Here is a 23,787-nt window from a genome sequence, read left to right as displayed (position 1 = left end):
GGTTTATATGTGACATGCTAGTGAATGCTACTTGTTATTCATGTGTGATTAGTAATGGCTACTACAGCGGTGTGTTTAGGGATGTTACTACTGCAAACTTTTGCATCCTTCATGAGTAATTGCTCACCATCATTTGCTCATATCAGTGTCAAACATGTTACCATATGTACATACATTGATACTGTGTCTAAATGTACAAGGGTAGTGTTTCACATACACCATGCCATATGTTGCAACTATTCATCTGTCCATGCACAAAGTTACAGTCCATCCCAAGCCTGGGGCACCTAGGGGGAACTTGTAGTGTGAGTTTTGTGTCAATTTTGTTTGCCCTTACACTTTGACTGCACAATTCCTCACCATATTATTTTGCAAGGACTTCCCTTTTAGTATACAATCTGCATGGCAGGGCCCCTGTCAGACAGGGATAGCAGGCTACTCATTAGTGCACCAGTGGCATTTGAAAAGCCCCCACAGCCCCCTTGGTGATGGTGTGGCCCAGAGCTCAAGTTGGCCCCTTCAGAACAGTTCACTGTGCAGGGGCGGCAGGCCCCTGACTGTGTACAGAGTGGATGGAGCCCCCTCAGGGGATTTTACAGGGGGTTAGGCATCCTCAATTTTTGTTAAGCGACTGCAGTGCACAGTCAACTGCTGAAATCCAACTACACAACTGAAGTCCCACGCCCTATTATGTACTGGGGACTTACAGGTTATGATGTCAGCCTTGCTCTATTATGTACTAGGGACGTACAGGTTGTTGATGTCAGCCTTGACCTATTATGTACTGAGGACTTACAGGCTGTTGATGTCAGCCTTTCCCTATTATGTACTTAGGACCTACAGGCTGTGGATGTCATCCTTGTCCTATTATGTACTAGGGACTTACAGGTTGTTGATGTCAGCCTTGCCCTAATATGTACTGGGGACTTACAGATTGGTTCTGTTGGACTTGCCTCATCATATACTAGGGATTCACATGACTATGTTAGATTATTTGGTATTTGTTCCTCTTATGCATTGTTAGGTCATTGGTAGATGGTGAACCAGGGCCATATCTGAATACCCAGGGTACATATGGTTTAAGTTTCCAATTGCATCACTCACACCTGTTTGTGCTGGCCCACAGAGGTGGAGTTGCTGGAGATGTGACTGGGATATTTACTGTCCTACATAATGTCGGTGATGTTTCATAACATGATTATTTGACATTGTGTGATTACTTCCACACACTGAAGCCAGATTGTGTGCTTTAGGCTTCAAGGTCAACGTTGCTGGCACAGTTTGTTCAGATATTCCTTGTTACACATCTTCCTTATCCTCTTATCCTCACTGTCCAGTCCTTCATGCACTTCATAGTCATTCTGAACACCAGCCACAACACTTTTATAGTGTCTGAATCACCTCCACATATTGGCTGGCAAAGCTACGTAGAGGAGTGTCTCAGCCGTACTTCAATGTTTGTTTGTTTTACAGGAGCTGTCACACACAGGTGAATTCATGATCCTTGGTCACATGCACTATAAGTGTGTTTGGATTGTGTGAATACTCCTGACAGCTATGAGTATGACATGCATGTTTCAACAGGTCGCTGTCCTTATTCACACATTCAGTCTGCCAAGTGAAGTGTTTGTGACTTGCTATATGATTGCTTGACATGCATACAAGACATCAACTGATTAGAGTCTGACAGACCTAGATATTCAGGTGCATTGTCCCCTGTATTTAACTCTCTATTAGTCATACATGTGAGCGCCATTGAGGGGTATGTTGTAAGTTGTCACCTGTGATTATGACATTCAGACATTGAGTTGTTACATAGGAGACACTGACCTAATGTTGTGGGTATTGACTACTATTTTCTTACCTAGGCCAGACATCTGAACAGAACTTGTGTGAAATGAGTGTTGCTATGTAAAATAATTTGTTCAACTAGCTATCCATACATTTCACCTGTACATTCATTTATAACCACATTGTGTGTAGTTGTTTGGAGTTCCTGACTATGGGGCTGATTCCTAGTTTGGCGGGCGGCGGTCACGCCCGCCAAGCGGGAACCGCCAGAAGACCGTACCGCGGTCAAAAGACCGCAGCATTCATTCTGGCTTTCCCGCTGGGCGGGCGGGCGACCGCCAAAAGGCCGCCCGCCAGCCCAGCTGGAAAGCCACAGCAACGATGAAGCCGGCTCCGAATGGAGCTGGCGGAGTTGCTTTTGTGCGACGGGTGCAGTTGCACCCGTCGCGATTTCCAGTGTCTGCTATGCAGACACTGGAAATCAATGTGGGGCCCTCTTAGGGGGCCCCACGACACCCGTTCCCGCCAGCCTGGTTCTGGCGGTCAACACCGCCAGAACCAGACTGGCGGGAAGGGGGTCAGAATCCCCATGGCGGCGCTGCCTGCAGCGCCTCCATGGAGGATTCTGCAGCCCAGGGGAAAACCGGCGGGAAACCGCCAGTTTCCCTTTTCTGACCGCAGCGGTCAGAATGGGCCTGGATGCACCGCCAGCCTGTTGGCGGTGCATCCGCGGTCCCCTACCCTGGTGGTCTCGGACCGCCAGGGTAGGAATGACCCCCTATGTTCCTGATTGACTTCTAACTGTTGTGGCCTAGTCATCTTTCCAGGATGTACGTGAGTTGTTAGGGCATGTGAAGTTTAAGACAGCTTGGTCGAGCAGTTAGGCCAACCTTGGAGAAGTGCAAAGCATTTGTTGTACTCATAGTATCAATCATGAAACTCACACACTCAAAGGAATAACACAAGACCAATTTATAAAAATACTTCTGAATTGTATGTAATTTTAAAGACCAAGATTATCAAACTTGGTTAAGTACTTTTTGAGATATGAATTTCTGAAGTTTAATAAAAATAGTCTTTTTGTGCGTAATTACGCACCATAGGCATCAATGGAAAGTCACCTTTAAAAATACATATAAATTGGTTCAGTTGGTTTGCCACGTTCTTCTTTTGTGGCTTGGTCGAGGTCAGCGGTGGGTCTCTGGAACTGGTGCAGGGTCATTGCGAGGGACTACTGTACAGGTAAGTTTAGAGTTGGTTTCTTGGGGTCCCCTTGGAGTGTCGAGGTCCCAAGCGGTGGGGGACCCTTAGGGCACAGCAGGTTCTTCAGTGCAGGGCACAGGTTGGCTGGAACCAGAGCAAATCAGTGAGCCTGGAGATGTGCAAAAGGATGTCCTTGGGAGCTGGAGGTAAGTCTGTTCAAGGGTAGTTTGCAGGACAATGGTGGCACTCTGGTGGGAGGTCCAAAGTGTTTCTGAAGTCCCTTGACTTGGGCTTCCTCTTGGCCTTTTTCAGCCCTGGTGGGGTGGTTTTTCTGGTGTCCTATGTTAGCTGACCAATACTCAGGGTATTGGTGCGGTTTGAGCACTGGAGGGTGCAGTACCACTGGGCCACACTTACAGGGTTTGTCCTCATGGTTGTCGGTGTATTGCTGGGTCTAGCTGCAACTTCTAGTTTGGGAGTCAGCGGCTCATCAGTGAAGAGACCCTCATTGGTTTCTTGTAGTTGCAGAGTGGTACCTCCCCTCTGGAGGGAGTTCGTGGGTGTTTTTCAAAGCCTGGTTGTCCTCTGGGGTTCTTTAGAGTTTTTCCAGTGCCCAGCAGCTCTTTAGCGGTAATTGCTAGTGTCGCGTAGGCTCTCATTATTCTAATGAGACTACTGGATTTGAGTGACAGAATCGCCTGCGGTGTGGGTGACTTAGTCTAACCCACTACAGGTGACACCTGTCAGCCTAATCCAGGTTTTTGCTCTGGCTAACTAACAGTGCCTCATCTCTACCCGAGAGCAGGGATGATTGGGCAGCTGAGCGCATGACACAATAGACTCCTCAGGGAAATCGTGGTCACTCAGATTGCATCCGTTTCTCTCAGTTACATTAGTCTCACGTATACAAGGACAATCAGAGGCAGTATATGTTTCAATAAGGTTTTTAATGAAGCAACTTCATCTTAGACACTAAAGCATGTACTGCAATAACCAGGATGATAAAACATGACAGGATTAAAATTGTGACAAGGAGAGTGAAACATAAAAATAACTCTACCATGTTGTAACTATAGTTCATAGACTAATTCCTACCTAGGCTATATTAGAGCACAGCATGTTAAGCTCTAATTCTGCCCTTCCGGTTCCCCTGGGAAGACATCATCCCCCATACCTGAGCAAAGGCCTGTAGCATGCATAAGCAGCTGTAGCAAAGCGTTCAGCAATCACTATATAGTCGTGGTCATCTGGATGGAATCTCCCTCTAACGTGTATGGGACAGGGAAGTGTTTTTATAATAAAACAGCTGATATTCTGAGAAAATGCCCCTACGTAAGGGTGTGTATGTTTCTATGAAAACCAAAGACAAAGCTTTACCATGTTTACCGGCAACCTATCTTAGGGCAGCTTTGAGAGAAGCACAGAGTGAACGAAGGGGGTGATTCTGATTCTGGCGGGCGGCGGAGGCCGCCCGCCAGAATTCCGCCCCTATTATACCGCTCCGCGGTCAGAAGACCGCGGAGGGTATTATGAGTTTTTCCCTGGGCTGGCGGGCGGTCTCCAAAAGACCGCCCGCCAGCCCAGGGAAAAACTCCCTTCCCACGAGGATGCCGGCTCGTAATCGAGCCGGCGGAGTGGGAAGGTGCGACGGGTGCAGTGGCACCCGTCGCGTATTTCAGTGTCTGCAAGGCAGACACTGAAATACTTTGCGGGGCCCTCTTACGGGGGCCCCTGCCGTGCCCATGCCATTGGCATGGGCACGGCAGGGGCCCCCAGGGGCCCCGCGACCCCCCTACCGCCATCCTGTTCATGGCGGGAGGATGGCGGTAGGGGGGGTCAGAATCCTCATGGCTGCGGAGCGCGCTCCGCAGCCATGGAGGATTCAAACGAGCAGCGGAAAGTCAGCGGGAGACCGCTGACTTTCCGCTTCTGACCGCGGCTGAACCGCCGCGGTCAGAATGCTCGTTGGAGCACCGCCAGCCTGTTGGCGGTGCTCCTGTGGTCGGTGGCCCTGGCGGCCACCGGCCGCCAGGGTCAGAATGACCCCCGAAATGTCTTTCGTGCAGTGCTGGCCTAGGCAAAAGAACAGGTAGAAAAATAAAACAAGACCGCAAACGTGGCTATTGTTAAAATAATAAACAAAGCTGAATAAAATATATCTAGGGTAAAGTGCCCAGCTGCAGGCCTGGTATAATGGCTACACAACACCGGGTCCTGGGTGGCCTTGGCTGGGTTTGGCGCCTTTTCTTTGTCGCAGCAGGTCCACAGTTCTCGTGCCTGGGATCTTCTTGGTGCTTGGCTTCTTTTGTCCATTGAATCTGATTACCTGGTCTAGGGATGTCCACTAAATACTAAATTTAGTGGCTGTTTTAAGGGGGAACGTGGTAGTGTCCAATGGGACATCTATGTTTGATTGCCTTCAACCACTATAGTGACCACTTCCTGTGGGAAGGGTCACTTCCCTATCCCTGATTGACTATTTTCCTTCCATCTAAGATGGAGGAAAATGAAATGGAGTGCCCACCTTGCAGGCAACACCTTAGGGATGGTGCATGCCAGGTGGGGCCACTCCCCCTACTCTTTGTGTAGTTTTCTGTCTTTGCTCCCACCAAAAGTGGGGGTTTGCAAATGGGGTGACAATCTAATGCTAGCAGCAGGATTGGGGGCCGAATTTCAAAGGCGGTTAGCCCTTTGAAGCTCACCGTCATGGCAGTGAACATTCCTGAGGGAGGGTGTGGTGGCACCTCCACCCAGGAAGGGCTTTGTTTTACAAACCAGAGAGACAGATCTCTCTCCCAAGGTTTGTAGATTGGGTATCTGGAGATCGCAGTCTCCATAGGACCAGTCAAAAATCATGCCAGGGTAGTTAGCTTTTGCAGGGCGACCTCTAAGTTGACATTTAGGGATAAACCCAACATTGGTACCGGTTTGAATTTGTCTTTCTGAGTTGTTTGATACATCATACATCAAGCAAAAAGGGGGGGGGGGGTAGCCATGTCAAAAAGAGGCCTTTTCTTACACTAAGTAAAGAAGTTGTGCAAAATATTATCCCTTCTGTGTGATCCAGCAGCAGAATTCCCCACCCTCCTGTCGTGGTTCATTGTCCTCATCCTACTCCCTGGGGACATGTTCCTCCCAGGAGACATTGGTGCAAACACAGATGTTGTGCAAAATAGCACAAACTAGGATTATTTTGCACACAATGGGTAGTGCACATAAGAGTCTTTCTCCAGATACATCTAGGTACCTGAACCTGGATTTCAGGATGCCAAATGTCCTCTCCGCCACATTTGTAGTCCTTTTATGTACATCTTTGCATGCCTTCTTGACATTCGTATGTGGGGTTCCACATGGGGTCATGACTCATGGCTGGATTCGTAACCGTGGTCTGCTGCACTGGAAGTTGAGAAACAGTGTCAGGCTTGCATTTTGTTTCTTCCTAACTTACCTGGCACAGTATTTGTCATTAGAGTGGAGAATCTGACTAGCATCTGGCATTGTGTGGACTCTTGTTTGCATGCATGATTGTATTGTTGTGTGGAGGTGCCCTATCCAGTCAAGGGTTGAGCCTTAGAGGCATGGTGATTGTATGGTTTGTATGGCATGACAGTTCATCCATGTGGAATATGTGTTGTTGTACATTTGTCCTATGACTTTTGACTTGCAACAGCCATGTTGTGTGAGTTTGTAGCTATTGTGTGTGGTGTGTGCCATGAGACTGGTTTTGTGCCATGTGTGTTGCATGTGTACCCCCCTTTGACAAGGTATACCTCCCTTGCACACAGAGCTGATATTATTATTTCCTGGCTAGCATGCATGTGTGTATGTAGAGGTCATGCAAAGTGTGGCATAGTAGCTTGAGATGTATTGGCATGTATGTGACTACTTTACAGACTCTGTGGCACAGGGCATGAAGTGTTTTTCTGCACTGCCCTGCCCCACTGGCAAAGGGCAGCAATGTGCTGTTTCTCCTAGATAGTGTAGATCAACTGCCAAGCTCCAATGTAGGCATCCCTCTAGTATGGAATAAAGATGGCAGCTTTATCAAGTTGATTGTTTATGTACAACAAGGTGTCCCTTCCTGCACATGACAAATCAATGATGGAAATGTCCCCTTTCTATGTGTGATGCAGTAAGCACCACATATGGGAGAAGTCTACACAATGAAAGTATCAAGTATTTGTCTTCAATGGACAATGGTAATGCCACCCCTAGAGTGGCATTATTTATTGTTGCTGTCTCAGGTTTACAGATTATTGTAAATGTAGGGCAATGCCAATATGCAAGGTGTGTTAGGGCGGCATGCTCACTGTAATAGTCATTGCATATAACTTCCACACTAAGAGCTTGATTACAACCTTGGCAAATGAAATACTCCATCACAAATGTGAAAGATATCCCACCTGTCATATTACAAGTTCCATTATATGCTATGAAACTTGTAAAAGTGCGAGCGGGATATCCGTCATGTGATGGGTGTGAAGGGGCCGTATTTTCAAGGAAGCGTTAGGACAAAAGTAGCTGTTTGACACCACCTTTTAAATGCAGAGAGGGCATAGCCCCACTGGAGCATCAATAATAGTGACAGTCCAGTGGCGCTAGGCGCTAGTACATGTGGCCGTATGTGACAGTGTTGTGTATTGAATGTGTGGGGTGATGCATGTTGCATATGTGTTGCTCAGCGGTCATCCATGCTTCCCTGTCCAAGTGTGTGGTGTATGTGTTGTTTGCTCCACATGTTTTGTTTGTTGTATGTGTTATGTAGCATCTGTGTGCTTACCTACGACTAGGACATTGTAATATTGTCTGTCCTGAAAGCATTGGTTTATTATTGAGTGCCTGAAGATGTAAGCATTATGAATGCTGCCAGGATATTTGGCGAGATTGTTGGGGAAAATATCCCACAATAGTCCACAATGGTCTGCACATTTATGGAGTGTGCATGTTTCCTGTTCCCAAAAGGTATTCCATTGCAGCAGACAAGTTGGACATATGTGCAGGCCATTGCACCCAGTACATGCGGGAACCAAGCGATCTGGTAGAATGCTTGTTTTGTTTCCTGCTACAGTTGCTGGGTGTTGAGGAACAGAATGTGGTGGGGAGTGAGGTGGATGATAGCGTCCAGTACCGTAGGGAGGAAGTCAGAAGAGGATGGTTGGGAAAAAACACCCACTTGTGCTGCAGTAGACTGAAATGAACAGGAGGCCAGCATGTGGAGCACAGCCAGAAGCTTGGTCATGGGTGGTATGGTTGTTGGAGTTTCCTTTCTTGGTGTGATGGTGGGAGCAATGTGTTGGAGCAGGAGTACTATGGATGTCTGCTTGAGGCAGTAGTGCCTGATGAGTTCTTGTTCCCTGAGGCCAAGGATGGATGTCCATTGAAATATTCTCTCTCTCCTTCTGGGCTGTCTTTGTGGCTGCTGTTGTAGTTGTTTAGGGTGCTGCAGTGGTGTTAGTGACGCTTGGCGTCATCGCTGTCGTCATCTTTGGGTGCCGAGCTGTAGCAGTAACAGGTTCATGTTGTCCAGTTGTTTTCCAGAGTTCCTTTTGTGAGTTTTCCTTATAGCTGTGCATCATTTTACTGCCTGGTCTGACCAGGCGTTAACAATTTGATGCAAATCAGAGTTAGCTCAATTTTTCTTAGGCGATCGTAGCTGTGCGTTATTTTTCCAATTCCTCTTAAATATGGCGCTACTGGGCTCTCGTTGTTTTTTAGGAGAGAACGCCTACCTTGCATACCATTGTTGGAAAATGACGCAAGGTAAAGTGGCGTTCCTGAAAAATTACGTAAGCAAAAGAAAAGTGGCGGTAGACTGGTCTAGCTGCACTTCATAAAAATAAAGCTGGGTTAGCGCTGCTTTTGTGTCTGAAAAATAGCTCAACAGTGGCAAAAGTGTCTTGTAAATATGGACCCTAGTCTGCACCATTTCATTCTAAGAGGAGAGTTGACTCTTTAGAACAACATTATGGGGCTAGTGATCCAGAAAAGGCCAACTTTCTAATGCCATAAAACTGAAGGGGATGTGGAGTAGCTGATGAGAGGCATGTAGAGGTGAGTGTCATCAAAATTAAAATATTGGGAATCAGGGGAGGTCAATAAGTGAAGAATGGAAAGCTTCAAAACAGCATAACCAGGAAGGTGAACAAGCATTTTCAATGCAACGGGTCTCGCATTTGCTCGAGTTAGAGCTATTAGCGTTGCAAAGAAAAAAAAATGCAGCAAGATCGCACTATGTAAAATGCAGCACAATCACGCTGCGTGGTAAATACACACAAAAAGTAGTCTGGACCCCAGGCTGAAAACATCGAGCCTCGTATGTTTTTTGTAGTTTACCGGAGCTGTGTATGTGGGCTAAACACCGGAAAAGGCATGACGTATGCATGCCTTTCACAAATGAAAGCAAGTGGATTTTAAAAGATAAGCCCACGAACCAATGTAAGTGACTTGCATGACATGGGCGTGGTTGGAAGCCCAAAGGGAGATTACAGAATGGATGGTGCGATTTGCACTCGCCCATAAGAAGGGCTGTAAATTGGAGAAGCTGGGGAGTGCCTTGAGACAGGAGAACTGGAATTTTAGCAAAATCAGGAAAAAATACTTCATTATTATGCTGCTTGCATTGCAAAAGCTGCAATCAAAGTGAGGGCTTTGTCCAGACAATGTATATGTGTTGAATCATTCATCAAGATTTTGATTTTGTCACACACATAGTTATGGAAGATCAAGGCACGGGTGCTTATGTTGTACAGAAGATTGGGAAGTGATACTGTAAAGGTAAAATTAGCTTGAGGAGCCTATGGATGTTTTGGACAAACTTAGAAACTTAAAGCAGAATTTCTGTACTTCTCTGGAATGCATAGCAGCATGGGATTACAATGAAAAACTCCTCCCCCTTGGAACCTTTACCACATGCCACATAGAAATAAATGGTACTTTCTGTAACAATATAGCCCTTGTCATAAACAACTCTAATTAGACGATGTCCTTCTTGCTAACAGAAGACTTAAACCCCCTTCTATTCCACTATTTCCATTTGCCAGAAATCGAAGGGCAGAGCACAGAGGGCTTCACTTAACAAGTGGCCAAAAGGTTTGTCCTGCTGACAGTGTGGTGCCTACAATCTTTCTGGAGTGTGTGGTCTATCACTCAGTGTCACTAGTCTTGTGCAATAGCCAAATAGAAGGGGTCTACCCTATTAACCCACTATGCCTGGGTGGAATTTAAGCACAAACCAAAAAGTGGTCAAATAGTAGGGAAAAATACAGTTCTAAAAATCAAAAAATGAAACTATAAATCAGTCATCAAAATTGCAATTTAATTCCATACTCCTAGTTCATTGTATTTCACTCCAACATAAGAATAGCCAGTGAACTGTGTAAAACATATAATACATATAAATCAACATACAAACAAACAAACAAATGATGAATTCCATAAAACAAATTGTCTTTCACTCATCTCCTCATTTAAAAACAGTGTGGTTATCACTATTATTTTCAACATAAATCCACATCAAAGAGATAGCTGGTTAAAATGGGTCCTGATGAGGCCCTCATTTAAAGGGGCTGAAATGCGTCGACCTTTTATATGTTAAGAGAGGTTGAGAGGAAAATATATACGCTCTATAACGATTTCTAAAAATATCTTACTTTTATTAAGGGTGAAAATGAAGAGGACATAGAGATGTGTTAGATGATTCAACCATCTCTTTGATGTGGATTTATGGTGACCACAATACATCCAAAGCCCTTCATCTCGTCGGACCTCGTATGGCTCTTATTTGCATTGATTCATCTGTACCTTGAGCTATGGCTTCATAATCCTTAGGAATCGAAGGCTATATCACCAGAGCCATAAAGACTGTCTTCTATTCTCAGCCTGTTGTTGCTATAAGCAATGCTCAATTTGTAGAGCTATATCCATATGTGAATGTAAAGTGTCTGGTCTTCCCACGCTAAATCAGTAAGATTCTTTTCGCTCATATTTCAAACCATGTGAAAAAAAGGACATAGCGGTGATCATTATGACCCTGGCGGTCAGAAATGTGGTGGTCCTACCACCAACAGGCTGCCACATGAACATCTCCGTCCACAGAACACCGCCAGCAATATTAGGATCCGGCTTTCCGCCATGCTTTCCGCAGCGCTAGCACCGCCACGAAAATCGGAAAGGCTATAGGTGACAGGGAATCCCTTCCCTGTCAGATTCCCTGTCACTGGTAGAGGACTCCCCCCAGCAAGCACTAAACCCCCCTCCCTCCTCCAGACACAGCACCCCCTCCCTCACCTCCCACCACCATCCAGACACTGCACCCACACCCTCCTCCAGACACAACGCTTCCTCCCAAATCCCCCCACCTGCACTCCAGATACAGTGCCCCCCCCACACCTCTCCTCCAGACACAGCACCCCTGCATACATGCACATAGACATCCACATGCACCACTCATACACCCACTCACCTACACTTACACACCCGCATTCACTCACATGCATCCATACATGCATTCACTTCAACATTCATACACGCATTCAAGCATGCATACTCACACCCATCCAAACATGCATACACACACACAAACATGTATTCATCAAACACTCACAGTTGCATACAAACACGCATACACACTTACATGCATACAAGCACTCACTTCCACATTCAGACAAGCATACAGCCACGCATACACACATTCATACACACACATAGACACCACACACTCAGAAGGACGATCACCTTACCGGGCACGGGGAGAAGGTTGTCCGGCAGGGAAACTGGAAGGGGCACTTCCACCGCCGGCTGCGCCCCACCATCAGGACACTGGCAGACTGTATTATTGACCATAATACTGGCTGGCGGAGCCCTACTTGTGAGGTGGGGCCAGTGGGGAAACCACCTGAGTGCCTCCGTCCCCCAGCATGAATACTGCATGAATTCTGGTAGTTTTTGGGGCAGGGCAAGTTAGACTTTAGGGTTCAGGGCGGGGGGTCAGGGTCATTTTCAGGACAGAGTGGAGTAGGTTTTAGGACAAGGCAGGGTAGCTTTTAGGGTTTGGGCAGGGACGGGGTCGTTTTTAGGACAGGACAGGGTAGCTTTTAGGGTTTAGGGTGGGGGTCAGGTAGTTTTTAAGACAGGGTGGGGTAGTTTTGAGAACAGGGTAAGTTTTAGGGGTTAAGGCGGGTTGGGGGCAGGGTAGTTTTTAGGAGAGGGCAGGGTAGGTTTTAAGACAGGATAGGGTAGCTTTCAGGGAGTGGGCAGGGACGAGGTAGTTTTTAGGACAGGACATGGTAGCTTTTAGAATTTAGGGTGGGTCGGGCGTTGGGGTAGTTTTTAGGACAGTGTGGGGTAGGTTTTAGGTTTTAGGATGGGGCAGGGTTCAGGGTAGTTTTTAGAACATGCTAAAGGAGTTTTCAGGACATGGTAGGGGTTAGGGCGGGGGTGAGGGGTCGGGGTACTTTTTAGGACAGGGCGGGTTAGGTTTTCAGGACATAGAAGGGTAGTTTTTAGGGTTTAGGGTGGGGACAGGGGGGTCAGGGTACTTTTCGGACAGGGTGGGGGAGTTTTTAGGACAGGGTAGGTTTTAGAGTTTTGGGTGGGGTGGGAGCAGGGTAGGTCTTAGGACAGGGCAGGTTAGTTTTTAGGGTTCAGGCAGGGGGTCGAGGTCATTTTTAGGACAGGGTGGGGTAGATTTTAGGACAGGTTAGGGTTTAGGGTGGGGGGTCAGCTAGTTTTTAGGACAGGGTCAGGTAGGTTTTTAGGACAGTGCAGGGTAGCTTTTAGGGTTTAGGGTCGGGTGGGGTAGTTTTTAGGATGAGGAAGTGTAGGTTTTAGGGTTTAAGGTGGGGATGGGGGTTGGGTAGTTTTTAGGACAGGTGGGGAAGTTTTTAGGACAGGGAGGGTTTTAGAGTTCAGGTGGGGGTTAGGGGAGTTTTCAGGACAAGGTAGGGTAGGTTTTAAGACAGGGCATAGAGGCTTTTAGGGTTTAGGGTGGGGGCGGGGTTGGGGTAGATTTTAGGACACAGCAGGATAGGTTTTAAGGTTTAGGGCAGGCATTTGAGGTGGTTTTTAGGACAGGGTAGGGTATAGGGTGGGAGGTTGGGTATTTTTTTAGAACAGGGAGGGGAGGGTTTTAGGACAGGATATGATAGCTTTCAGGGTGGGGACTGGGGTTGTGGGTAGTTTTTAGGACAGGGTAGGTTTTAAGGTTTAGGGCAGGGTGGGGTGGGGATTTAGTGTAATTTTTAGGACAGGGTGAGGTAGTGTTTAAGACAGGATAGGTTTTAGGGTTTAGGGCGGGGCGAGGAGGTTGTATCACACAACTATGCATGGCGTTACCAAATATACGTTTACTAAGCATGCTTTTACAATGAAATTCGTTGTAAAGGCATGCGTGGTAAAGGCATGCGTGGTTAAGATGCGGTAGTGGTTCCAACCACCTTGTTAAGCCATGCGTTGTTCTGCCATCTGTGATTCTGTCATACAACCGTTAGTACTAGTACTGCTAGGTGCTAAAAGTCTTTAGTGTTATAACCTGTTAATGGCATGTCACACCTCTCTTATCTTACCACGGCGTCTGGAGTGGGGATGGTAAGGGCAACCTTTGCCAACAACCCCACCACTATCTATAGTAACTAAAGATCAGAAAGGTGATGTTAGATAGTGGTACCAATAAGAAGCTTAGAAGGAAAGGAAAAAACATATAAATATGGCACATAAGAAAGAAAAAAGCACAAGGCATAAACATTTCTCAACAAATACACTACAGACAAAATAATACAATTATATTCAACAAAAAGGAAAAATTTGAGCTAAAAAACAAGGCAAATGTAACAGGGAAAGAGGAAACAAAGGAATAGACTGCAAAGTGTGTTGGACACAATGAAGACAGAATGTTTGTACCATTGTGATGCACTAAAGGATTCAAAACATCCCTGAAAGTGGTAACTAGTGCTGATAACCCCAAGCATCACCTGTAAACATTTTTTTTTTATTCTTAAATACTATTGAAATCAATGGTATTTCCTGTTGCAAAAAAGATCCTTGTCATTCAGACCTCCAACCACAAGATATCCTCGTAGCTAACAACAAGACCTAAACTTCCCTCTGTTCCACCATCTCAGTTTGCCAAACTCAAAGTGTGGGGCATATGGGGGCATCGCTTATCAAATGGCCAAGAGGTATGTACAGCAGGTCTTGCCCTGTTGACATGTAACCTTTTGGAGAGTGTTGACTATACCCCGGTGCCAATTAGTCAAGTGCACATTAGATTCCTAAGCATACCTTCCTCTGTAGTAGGTTCGGAACGTATCGAAGAGCATCAGAAACAGCATGGTCACATGGAGAGGCAGGCATCACTGTGTAGCTATAGTTGGGACCAAGTTTCCACATTTTATATAGGAAATGGATTTTCTGGTTTGCTACTAATGTTGGTGCTGTTTGACGAATCTTCACACATGTTGCCAAAAAAAGGTCTCATCTACCTCAGGTCCTCCCTGGACATTTTCAGGGTGGTCTGTCATGCAAAGACTGGGGAAAAGTCTGCAATTTTCCAGAGGAAAATTTACCAGTGTTTGAAAAAAACAGCATGATACTAAATTGGTAAAAGCTAGATCTAGATCCAGAAAGTGTGCTTTTTGTGATTTAGTGTAAATACGTTTAGCATTTTTTGAGATATTAGGCTCAAAATGTTTGTATATCTGCAGTAACTTCTCAAATTAAGCAATCTGATTGGCTGGCCACTACCTAAAGAAAAGCTGTGGCTATCATTCTAGGACTTGGGGGCTTGGACTCTTTGTCCTAGAAAATAAAAATAAAACATACAATGGGTGGCATTCTGTGGAACTGTAGATCCACTGTGATGCCCTGCATGGCCCTCAAATAAATTTGCAGGAGAAATTGACATCCACAGTGTATGAAAAAAACAGGGGAGGCGGGCCCTATATAACAATGGATGTTCGCTGCCCATGGGGGTACAAGTCAAGCCCGGCACCCAACCTAACACTGCACATACTGTTTGGCCGTGTGTGGCATGGGGCTGATTTAGCAACTATGGTGATCTATTAATTTGCATTCCACAAACCCTACAAACCCATGGCGTTAGGTATGGTCAGTTGTAAGGCAAAACAAAGCATTTTACACTATAAAAAACACTGAAAAACACTGAAATTCACTTTATTTATTTGTAAAAACTATAACCTACATCCCACCATGCATAGTGTTGTCACCAATGATGTCATTTCAGAAGATGAATTGATGTTATCAATTATAATATAGAAAATGTCAAGAGTGACGTAATATGTGAGGTCATATTTTTTACCATACATTACTAGATCTACCTGCGCTCAGCCATACAAGGACCCAAGGGTGGCCAGGACTCCTTTGCTGGCCCGCTCCCATGGTCTTGCAGCACCCCAGATCCCCACCCTTTTGATTCACAGCACTACAATAGTACTGTAAAATTATATGAGGCCACTCTGAGCCTTGCATTAGTACTGCAATACTGCATCTCTGCAAATCTTTTTAATTTGATTTCCCACAAGAGCCAAGGGGTCAGGGTATCCATATCCATACCCTGCCCCTTATTTTTTATTTTATATTTTGTTTTGAGATAGAGACCAAATTCAGCAGTCTTCAAATGCCAACTGCAACTTTCTCATCAGTTTGTGGCCAGCCAAATGGATGATGTGATTTCAACCTGGCGTACCACGTTACTCTGGGGTAGGACTGAGGTAGTGCTGTGTTGAAAGATATCCATAGATTTTGAACCTTATTTTCTCAAAAACTACTGAACAGTGCTGGGGGCAATCCAGACTACAGTTCCTGGGTCCATCTGCAGCAGGAGGCCGCTCCTGGTGTTTCTTCATGCCCGGAGGCACTTTAAATCACATCACTACCTCTGCTGTGTGGGACGTGCAGGCTGCTGCTGTTTAGGAGCTGGGGGCAATCTGGACTACAGTTCCCGGGTCCATACATGGCAGGAGGCTGCTCCCTGCTGTTTCTTTGTTCACAGAGGTGCTATAAATCACAATACTACTTCTGCTGTGCTAGATGTGCAGGTGATGCTGTTTGGGTGGCGGAGGAAATCCGGACTACAGTTCCTGGGTCCATACATGACAGGAGGCCGCTGCCAGTGTTTCTTCACACCAGGAAGCTCCTTAAATCACATCTCCACCACCAATGCGCAGGACGCACAATCTGCTGCTATTTGGGGGCTAGGGGCAATCTGGATTACAGCTACAGTTCCTGGGTACCTTTGCAGCAGGAGGCCACTCTCTGTGTTTCTTGGTGCCTGGAGGGCGCTTTAAATAACATCGGTAACTGGCTGCACGGGATGTTTGCGAGGCATGCCCGGGCCAAGACCGGGCCCATCTGCGACCGTCCATGCCTGGCCGAGGCTGGTCACTGTCTCTTGGCTCGGCCATCTGGAGCCAACAGACATCGTGGCCTGTGATTTGATTTATCCAGTTTAGAACTTGGTTCTGTTGGATTCACTGGAACCTAGATGGGGAAGCAAAAAGGTGCACATTTGGCGGTAGGAACTTTGAACGGAGACTCCGGTCCAAATCTAATAACACAATATTTACCAATGGTTATGGATGGAATTGAGTCCGAGATACGGAGGGTGGAAGTTAGTGTGGACTCAAATATGAAGAAGCTCGATCTAAGGGAGGATCTGCAAATGAGGCTACGCAAATCGTAATCCCTGTTGGTAATCCTAGGAACCCAGGTGTTGTGTTAGATATTGACCCACTGATTGAGTCTGCATCCTTTACACTGTCTGACAGCCCTACCCAAAAAGAGCAGGCAAACTGGCCCCCTTGATATGGGAAGCCCCTCTATGACCTCTGTGCCGCCTAGTACAAATTCTATTACTCTGATCTCTCTGCATCTAAGAGGTAAAAGGCAACTAGGAAAAGTGTACAAACAAGGCACAAAAGAAGTTTTCATATGAAGGCAACATCAATAAGAAGCCTTCTGCCACATTGCATCATAAATTTAGTCAAGTTGGAAACTATCTTCAGAATATAGTGCAACTATGCTCCATTATTCTAAAAAAAGCGAAGTCTCTAGAAGGTAAGATTAATTCCTTTCGAGCTGCGGTCAAAACATCAGGCCAGTCGCTGCAATTGGGGCATAGACTAGTATCTGAGATTATTGTACAGGCGCACCCCCGGCATCCGCTCCTTCACCGGAGCAGAGTAGGGGTACAAGTACTGTCCAGGGCCCTATCGTAGAAACCCTTGCCTTCCCATCTAAAGGATGTGGTAAAGAGGGTTGAATGCAAGGAGGCACCAGCTCACAAAGGCCCCAAGCAGGTCGCTACCCCTTAGTCTTTGAGCACTCAAGCTCCATTCCCCAGGATCCCTCCGACATGTACTCCATATATAATAATTGTGGAGAATGTACCTATGTTAGAATCTCTGTATTCCAAACTGCATACATCACTGATAAAACAAAGACATACACTGGATTGTTATCAATTTCAGGAATTTCAAACTAGTCAGTGCCTTACTTCACAGCTTTTGACCTGGGTTCAATCAGAGTTCAGCAACTGGCATATTTTAATGGCATGCCTCCCCGGTTCCACAATCCTGTTATTAAAGGGACACATACATTGAAGTTGTATAGTTCTCTTCAGTCCCAGGCTCCCCTATGCCCGCTGCCACTACCTAATAATTTTGAGACTTTGAGCACCCTCGAGCTATTATACTGACTGCCTTTTAATAGTGATACATCTTTTGGAGAGTTGGAGGCAGACCTGGCTCCTGCAATAGATCCACAGCGACTTGGAAAGGTAAACAACCCCCAGACTGAAGCTCCTGGGATCATTTGCTGGAATGTTGCAGGGCTTAAGGCCAAGTTGGCGAAAATGGATTGGTTAAGGATTGTGGGTCATCATATTCTCATTTGCGGTCAATAGACTTGGTTATTAGATCCTCCTTATATCAATTGCTTTATTATTTACAGTGCCCCAGCAATCAAATTGTCTTCAAGAAGGCTAAGGGGAGTTTGCTCATTTACATACCTGTACTTTTAAGGGGGGTGAATGCATGAGTTGTTGATGTAACACCATATTATTTGATTCTCCTTCTTAAACTATTCAAACCTTTCTATGTTCGGCTGATTAACTATTGCAATTTTTTTTTTATTTGTCAATAACCATTGTAGTTGAGCGCCTAGCGGCCATGGTGCATAACCTACGGAATTAAAATAAGAAGGATTTTTTGATCTTATAGGTCGAAGATCTTAATGGCCACGTGTGAACCTGAACTTTTAGATTCTTGTACGATTACTGATGAGCAGGACTGTCCTTTTCAGCACTCTAAACACTCCTTTTATGGAAGTGCATTAAACAGAGGCCCTCATTACAACCCTGGCGGTAAATTCCGCCGAACGCCGTGCCGATGGCCGGCAACATACCGTGACCTCGGCAGTATTCCGCTACGGGAATTATGACCCACACTGAGAAATCGCCACAATAAAGACACCCACACAAGTCCACCACACCAAAGGTCACTGATAAACTGGTGATAGCAAAACCCACACCGTCACGTCAACAGGAATACGTCCAGAGTATCACAACCCACAAATCACCGCAGCGGTCTTTCAACTGTGGTAAACCATTGGCGGTACACTCTGCCACGCTCAAAATACACACACACTAACAAAACACAACCACATTGGATAATTCAAAATACACATACCTAACACAAATACACACACCACACCCTCACCACTATAAAACACAAACCCACATTACCCACAACCCTTTCAACGAACAAATTAGAACAAGTAGAGAGAGAAAAGCAAAGACCACACCATCACCCAGAGGCACAGAACACCATCACACATGCACCATCTACGCACATCACATAATACATCAGAACACAGCACCCCACACATCACCTCACTCATCACCCACACCACATCATGACACCTCAAAGACACCCCAAGTTTTCTGAGGAGGAGCTAAGGGTCATGGTGGAGGAAATCATCTGGGTAGAGCCACAACTATTCGGCCACAGGTGCAGCAGACATCCATTGCAAGGAAGATGGAGCTATGGCTGAGAATCGTCGACAGGGTCAACGCCGTGAGACAGCATCCAAGAACCAGGGATGGCATCAGGAAGAGATGGAACGACCTACGGGGGAAGGTGCATTCCGTGGTATCTAGGCACCAGATTGCTGTAGAGAGGACAGGCGGTGGACCCCCACAACTAACAACATGGTAGGAGCAAGTCTTGGCGATCAAGCATCCTGAGGACCTCGCGGGAGAAGCAGAGGAATGGACTCTGGTAAGGCAAATCTTTACTACTAAATCCCCCCCACCCTACTTGCATGCCACCACAAACTCCTACCCCTACCCTCACACCCATCACTCCAACACCTCACCTATACCCCACTATCACAACCCACCCATCCCAACACCAAGCCCTGCATGCAACAACAATGCATGGACACCCATCACAGACCTGCATGGACACTCATCACCACAGCATGCACACTAGATAGACTCATGCAGCCCACCTAATCAGCAATCACACAAGGCCAAGGCTCCAGTGCAAGCACATTTATACAGGGAAACACACCCATTGCACGAGATGGCACACACAGATACAATAACAATGCATTTGCATCCCAACAGGGCCCCTACCCAACGTCACCGGACACGAGGTGCCAGCTATATTCAGCCCCCCACAGAAGAGGCCCACAGTGATGACAGCAGCTCTGCACGCCTGGATCAGGATGACCAGCCTGGCCCATCTGCGACCTCTGGACAGTCGGTTCCCCTGCTGCAGTACCATACCACCACGGACCCTCTCCCCTCAGGAAACACCAGCACAGCACCCACCCAGCAGGCCCATGCCACTGTCCCCAGGACACGTCAATCAGCAGTGTGTCCACCACTACAGGGACCCCAGACAACCCCACAAACACAGGACGATCAGGGACCTGGGGTCAGTGGCAGTGGGCACACGGTTCAGGGGACAGAGGCACAGAACAACAGGGAAGCTGGGAGGACTGCTGTGTGACAGGGGGAGGACAGGCCCAGGGAGCCCACTCTCCACAAGGCACTTGCAGGGATCCTTGGAGCATGCCAACATTCCCAGGAGACCTTGGGCCAGATACTGTACAAGTTGCAGGAGACCCAGTGGATGCAGGACAGTACCTGGGGATCAGGGAGGACTTCAAACACATCCACACCATCCTGGTGGTCACCATTGCAGGGGTACTGGCTGACACAGCCAACACCATGAGAAAGGCAATGGCACACCAACGGTCCCCTGACACAAGCCTCACCGATGAACAGCCCTCCACCTCCGCCGGCGCCAGTGGACAGGAGGCCCTGCCAAAGGACCAACAGGCCACCAGCACCCCACCCCCTACTGAAGGAGAACCACCCCGCAAACGGTCACTGCGATCCAGGCAGAAGCCAGAGAACATTGCCAAGACCCCCGCCAGGAAATAAGACTCTTCTGATTGTCACCCTTCTGTCCCACTCTGTCACCCGCTCCACCTTGAACTGCCTTTGCTCCCCTTACTATGCCCCATTGGACAAGGCACCTGTGATACCAATAGACTGGACTCTACCCTGGATTTTCCTCCAGCTCATTGCAATACCCCCTCCACTTATTTGCACATAAATAAACACCCTTGGAACTAATACAAGTATAGAGTCTGCCAATTGATTCAAATATGTATTTGTTTAACAAGCTGTAAACATTGCAAGTCAACTGTACAGTCATGTATACATAGGTATGACCTGTAGTGGGCAGGAGGGAACACACGAGGAGCCAGAGTGGGGCACATAGATCTGAAAATAGAGATGCCAAAGGGTACAGTAAGTGGCCATACAATATGGAAAATCAGACTGCCATGTACAATGTCCAACACAAAACTGCCATGGAAAGTGAAGTTACAGTGTCTTACCTGTGTGTCACTGGAAGTACTGTTGTATTAGCGATCTTCTGTTGTCCACATCTTCTTCCCCTGCCTCCTCTTCCTCACTGTCCACAGGCTCCACCACTGCCACAAGACTATCTCCAGGCTCATCTTCCTTCAGAAAAGGCACCTGGCGTCTCAAGGCCAGGTTGTGCAACATGCAAAATGCAACGATGATCTGGCACACCTTTGTGGGTGAGTAGTACAGGGATCCACCTGTCAGATGGATGCACCGGAACCTGGCCTTCAGAAGGCCAAATTTTCTTTCAATGATCCTCCTTGTTCACCTATGTGCCTCATTGTAACGTTGCTCTGCCCTTGTCCTGGCATTCCTCCCTGGTGTCAGTAGCCATGAGAGGTTGGGGTAACCAGAGTCACCTGCAAATATTCGAGGGATACCTGTTAGACATACACTCACCCTTAGGGACAACCCCACACCCATATACCTACATCAAATGGGTGGGGACCATGGGCTCACCTATTAGCCACACCCGGTGCCTCTGGAGTTGAGACATCACATTTGGAATGCTGCTATTCCTCAAGATGAAGGCATCATTCACAGAGCCAGGATATTTGCCATCCACATGGGAGATGTACTGGTCCGCCAAACACACCATCTGCACATTCAGAGAGTGATAGCTTTTTCTATTCCCGAACACTTGTTCATTCCACCAGGGGGGGACAAATGCCACATGTGTACCATAAATGTCACCAATGATGTTGAGGATATGTCCCAGGGCTAAGAAGTCAGCTTTCACTGTGGCCAAATCCTCCCCCTGGGGGAATACGATGTAGCTGTGCATGTGTTTCAGCAGGGCAGACAATACTCTGGTCAACACGTTTGAGAACATAGGTTGTGACATCCCTGATGCCATGGCCACTGTCACTTGGAATGAACCATTTGCCAGGAAATGGAGCACTGACAGGACCTGCACAAGAGGGGGGATACCTGTGGGCTGGCGGATAGCTGATATCAGGTCTGGTTCCAATTGGGCTCACAGTTCTTGGATTGTGGCATGATCAAGTCTGTAGGTTAGGATAATGTGTCTGTCCTCTATTGTCGCCAGGTCCACCAGGGGTCTGTACACAGGAGGATGTCTCCATCTCATATTCATCCTCAGCGGTTGAAGTCTAGGGAGAAAAACTGTGAGCAGAGGGTCATATTCACACATCTACTGAAATAATGATGCATCTCTTCCTTTACAGAAACAGTATGTGAATTTGAGAGTCAGTTGATGTGCCAATGTCTGCTGTGACGCAGTTAGGTGCCATGGCCTGTACCCCCCTAAAATGGTGGCTGCCTGACCTCTGAGGAGAGACAAGTGGAAATTAGGTAATTCTGCTGGCGTTGTGCGCTGTAGCGGTCAGCGGTCGACGACTGCCACACAACTTTGCATTGGTTAACATAAGGACCCATGAGTTCCAGAAGCCAAAGGCGATGTACGCGGCGGTGATGGTATGTACCGCCGCAGACATGACTGCCATTTTCTATCTGTTCACTTACTTGCTACCCGACCTTCAACAGGAGAGGACCTACACTGCAAGTGCTGCTGAGACCTGTGTCTGGAAGAGACAATGGCTCAAGTGTCTGGGGAAAGGGCCCCTGCCTTCACTTCGGAGGAGTTGGAGAGACTGGTGGATGGGGTCCTACCCCAGTACAATTTACTCTATGGTCCTCCAGACACACAGGTAAGTACACTGTGAGCATGATGCGTAGGCCATGAATGTATGGAGTGCTGTGTGTGTCATCCTCATACAGGGAGGCTGAGGGGTCCTGGGCAGAGTGCTGCATGTATGGTGGTCAATGTATGTGCGTAAGGGTATGGGAGGGATATGGTGGGCCATGAGTATGATAGTTCAGATGGTATGACTAATCCTTTTTCTGCATTCTTTTCCCTGCAGGTCAGAAAGCCATTGCCAAGGAGGTGCAGACCCTGGGGGTCTTTGACAGGCAGAGCACCCACTGCCGCAAACGGTGGGAGGACCTGCGCCGCTGGGCAAGGAAGACGGCGGAGCCCCATCTGGGGCTGGCCTCCCAACGAGGAAGGGGTGCCCGTCATACCCTGACCCCCCTGATGTTCTGCATCCTGTCCATGGCCTATCCCGAGTCGGATGGGCGCTTGAAGGTTTCACAGCAGCCACAAGTTGGTGAGTACAGATTCAGATTTATGACTTTGTGCGCATTAAGGTTTTACCTGGGTGGGGGATGTGGGCTGAGGGTGTTCCTAGACAATGTACCCCATGGGCTGGTGACTAGCTGTGGAACTGGTAGTGCATGGCCTAGTGCATAGGGCTGCTCCCTGTGTGTTGTGTACGCCAACGGTAGTGTTGTTGCTGGCATTGACCAAGTGTATCCTCTGTCTCTCCCCTTCCTTTTTGTTTTGTTACCCTGTCTTTGTGTGCATTAGCATCATCTGGCGGAGGAGCAGAGGCACTGGCGACAGAGGGAGATGCATCCCACATGGGCCTGGAAGCCGAATCCACTGACGGTGAGGGCACCAGTGGGACGTAGGGCGAGGGGAGAACCACGACGGAGACAGGAGGGGACACTACACACAGCGACTCCTCCTCCGATGGAAGCTCCCTGGTGGTAGCGGACACCTCTGTGCCCACCCCAACAACAGGTACAACCGCCACCCCGTACCAGCACCACCCTCCCAGCTGCCCCTCAGCATGTTTCCCGGTCCCGCTCGCCCAGGAGGGTGGGCATCTCCTTTGCCCCTGGCACCTCAGGCCCATGCCATCCAGGGTGTCGAAAGGCATTTGCAACAAACAAATGCATACCCAGAGGGCATTCACTCTGGTGTGGCGGCCCAACAGAGAGCATTTAGGCTCTGGCCTCCCCACTGATGG

Source organism: Pleurodeles waltl, chromosome 12 (assembly GCF_031143425.1).
Source record: "Pleurodeles waltl isolate 20211129_DDA chromosome 12, aPleWal1.hap1.20221129, whole genome shotgun sequence".
NCBI classification, from domain to species: Eukaryota; Metazoa; Chordata; class Amphibia; order Caudata; family Salamandridae; genus Pleurodeles; species Pleurodeles waltl.
This window is presented reverse-complemented; position numbering follows the sequence as displayed.